Consider the following 4,011-nt stretch of genomic DNA (forward strand, 5'->3'; position numbering starts at 1 on the left):
TCTTTTCTGTTCTCGCGGGTACCACTCAGTAATGATTGCGGTCCACCTATTGTCCATGAACCATGCTATGTGGCCCGCCCATCGTATCTTATTATATCTGCTTTCCATGACAATATCTTTCACACCACTGCATTCTCTAATCATTTCATTTGGGATACGCTCCAGAAGGGAAATTCCCAACATAGCTCGTTCCATTGCCCTTTCAGCTACCGACAGCTGCTGTTGTTCTCTCTTCGTAAGTGGCCAGGTTTCACTGCCATACAGCATGGCTGGCAGCACTGTTGAATTGAAGATATTTGTACATGTGGTCTTGTCAATTTTTCCTTTGAGGACGTCCTTGATGGAATTAAATGCACACCATCCTGCCTGAATCCTTCACGAGAGTTCTCTGTTCATGTCTTGGCGCATATTAACTTCTTGGCCCAAATATACGTACTGTTCCACTTCTTCAATTTCTTCTCCTGTTACCGTTATTCGGGCTTTTCTTAAGAGGTCTGATCGCATGTATTTCGTTTTGCAACAGTTCATTTTCAGACCGACCTGACTGCTTTTCTTGTTGAGTCTTCATAACATGCTCTGCAGTTGGTTGGTGCTTTCGGCAATTAGTACGATGTGGTCCGCGAATCGTTCTCCATTTATATTAACACCACTTTTCCAATTGATCTTGTTCATAACCATTTCAAGGCAGGCAGTAAATAGTTTTGGTGAAATTGTATCGCCTTGCTTTTCCGCTTTTCTCAATTGGGATGCAGAGGGGAGTTTCAAGGAGAGTAATGTCTGTTGTACATCTAGTATTCGCTTCCTTCAATAAACTGATGTACTGCGTATTAATGCCCTTCTCTGCGAGCGCCTTTCATATTGCGTTGACCTTGACGCTATTGAAGGCCTTTTCATAGTCGACGAAAGCAATGCACAGCGTGAGTTTGTATTCCCTCACTCTTTCTAGAAGCTGGCTAAGGGTAAATATATGGCCAATCGTGCTGAAATTTCTTCGAAATCCTGCCTGCTCTCTTGGCTGTTGTTCATCCAGACTCTGCGAGAGTTGGTTCGTTATCACCTTTGTAAAGAGTTTATAGATATGAGAGAGCAGACATATAGGGCGATAGTTCTTAAGATTTTCTCGATCCTCCTTCTTGTACCGCAAGATAGTATTCGACTCCTTCCAGCCTGATGATATTTTTCTTTCTTCGAGATATCGACTGAATCTTAAAGCAAGGGCCTTCCAAAATTTTTCGCCTCCTGCGGAAATCATTTCTGACGTTATTCCATCTTTGCCTGGAGCTTTTCCCTTCTTCATCTGGTGTAGTGCGCTTCAGACTTCACTGACGATTATTGGGGGGACGCGTTCTTCTGACTCTTGGAGCATTGGGAGAGGGATGTTGATTCTTGATTTGATCAGTTCTGTATAGAAGTCCTATCAGGGCATATGCCCTGCTACCATAGTTGTCAGACGGCCAGGGTCACCGCTGCAAAATCCTACCTCAGCGCCTCATCGTGGTGCAGCGGTGACCCTGGCCGTCTGACAACTATGGTAGCGGGGCATATGCCCTGGTAGGTCTAACCATGCTGCAAAGGTGTCGGACTATCCAATCCAAGGAGGGGGATTGCTCTCTCAGAGGAAAGAGCGTTTTTCCTTCTCCCTAGCGGTTGAAGGCTAGCTAAGCTTGAGGAGGTACATATGCCTGCCCAGCTAGCCAGTGGGATGGCTTAAAGTTAACGGCTAAAACAACACGAGTAAATGGGTCTTAGTTCCCTGCGTGTCATCAAACCGTTCTTCAGTGGTGGAGTGGAAATTGAGCGACAAGAGGCTGCTAAAAATGTCAGGTGCTAGGCCAACATGGAAAAGGACAACCCTCGCTGTGTGTACTTACAATTGTAGGTCGCTGGCGAGGGAGGAAATGTTAAACCATCTGATGAAAGAGAAGAAAAGGATAAGATGCGACATCCTCAGTATCTGCGAAACCCGACGAAAGAAGGAGTTGGAAGTCAACTGGAAGGATGGAAGCGCTGTGAGGCTCGGAAAGGGAGATGGCGCTAGAAACGTTGGAGGAGTCGGATTTATCATCAGTAAGGATTGGGTTTCGAAAGTCATATCATGCCAGCTAATATCATCACGTATTGGTGTGCTGCATCTTCAGATGGAGTCAAAAGCTATCCTCAAGGTCATCCAGGCGTACGCTCCCACAAGTGCAAGTGAGGACGTAGAAGTGGAAGAATTCTACCAAGAGCTCGAAAGAGCCCTCGCGCAAAAGTCCACTTACACTGTCACGATGGGAGATTTCAACGCTAAGGTCGGGCGAGGGAAAGCTGGCGAAAAGTTCATAGGGAGATACGGCAGTGGAGAAAGAAATGAAAGAGGAGAAAGGCTGGTAACGATGGCAGAAACGAAAGAACTGTACGTGGCAAACACCTGGTACAAAAAGAAGATTGCAAAAAGGTGGACATGGATAGCACCAAATGCGAAGAGTAAGAATGAAATCGACTATATTTTAGTCAATAAAAGGTGCATCGTTCAAAACGTCTCTGTGGTGCAGCCCTTCAACACCGGCAGTAAGCATCGCCTGCTTAGAGCGAAGTTGATTTTCGACATAGTAGTGGAAAGGAAAGCTTTACAGATGGCAAACAGGAAACAGCGCCCGAAGACATTCAATGAAGCAAAGCTGAAGAAAGCGATTTCTGGGTTTGACTGGAGCCAGATGGAAAAGTGTCATGAGGACTACAGTATCTTTGCTGACAAGCTGAGACGTTGCATAAAAGCAGCTGAAATTGAAAAGATGAAGAAGGCAAAGGGAAGAATCTCGAATGAAACGAAAAGCTTGTTAGAGAAGCGGAGAAATATGAAAAGGAGCTCGGATAACAACCTCGAGTACTCCATTCTGTGCAAGCTTATACGGTTAAAACTGAAGGGCGACTTTGAGAACTTCCGGAAAGAAAAGCTCCTTAAAACAGCTGAATCACGCAAGAGCCTCAGGACATGCAAGCGGGAATTGGCACTGTATAGATTGAGCGTAACAGCATTGAAGAACAAGGATGGAGAGACAGTAATTGACAGAGCAGGGATGGAGGAGGTCTGCAAGGCAAGAAGAATGTTTTGTTTATTTGGGACTTTTGTTTGGTCTTGTTACAGCAAAAGGGAATTGAACTCTGAGACCTATCTTGAGGACTAAGCCATGTGATTCCAGGAGAGACAGAAAATCCCAGGGAGGAGGAAACTGAGGCAGGGAATGCCTGCAGTAGCACATTCAGCTAGCAGGGGCACTGCAGTGTAGTCACATCTTGTGACACCACCTTGTACATACACGCTTCCTTCCTGCTGTGCACATAGTTTGGTGGAATGGGAAATCTGTACTGGTGTCTTTTTCAAGGTGGTGACATTTTTTTGAGCCCCTGAGTATTTATTTAAAAGAAAAAAAAGACAACACAAATAAATAATTAACATTGTTTAAGACAAGGCTGCCATGTGCTCCTAATCTTCCAAATATATTTTTTTAAAAGAATCTTGTCTGGCATTACCTGAGGATATTTCTACTTTCTTCCCTAAGCAGGCCTAAGAATTAGAGATGTTCCCTCTGCAAATACCATGGGCTGAGAGAATAAAAGTGAAAATGATATATAGATTAGTGTCAGCTCTCCTGAAAATTTCCATTCACAGCCCATAGACATGAAAGAGTACAACTTCAGTAATCTCAGCTGGGATAGTTGCTGATGTGTTTCTAGGCATGACCATCTTCTTGATCCTATTAGCCCTCAGACAGAAACCTGATCACAAGCCAAAGAAATGTTGTCCATCTTCACTAACTTATCACATCAGCAGCTTTTCATTTACAGGGCAGGAGGAAGATATTACAGAAAGACAGTGAAGATCAAATAGGAAGGCAAGCATATAATCATTCTAAAAATGCGTAGTTTGATTTTCAGGGGTGCTGAGCACCTGCATCTCCCACTGAAGCTAATATTCAGTGCATCTGAAAATCAGTCTACTGGTGCTTAGATACTATGGTAATTGCTAAA

At 44.2% G+C, this 4,011-nt stretch overlaps 1 pseudogene; it reads right to left on the reverse strand.

The window, feature by feature from the left end:
* Positions 1–564: 564 nt before the first annotated feature.
* Positions 565–1,945, reverse strand: LOC112108581 (annotated as a pseudogene).
* Between the last annotated feature and the right edge of the window lie 2,066 nt (positions 1,946–4,011).

Source organism: Terrapene carolina, unplaced genomic scaffold (assembly GCF_002925995.2).
Source record: "Terrapene carolina triunguis isolate 2854851 unplaced genomic scaffold, T_m_triunguis-2.0 Scaffold131, whole genome shotgun sequence".
NCBI lineage: Eukaryota > Metazoa > Chordata > Testudines > Emydidae > Terrapene > Terrapene triunguis.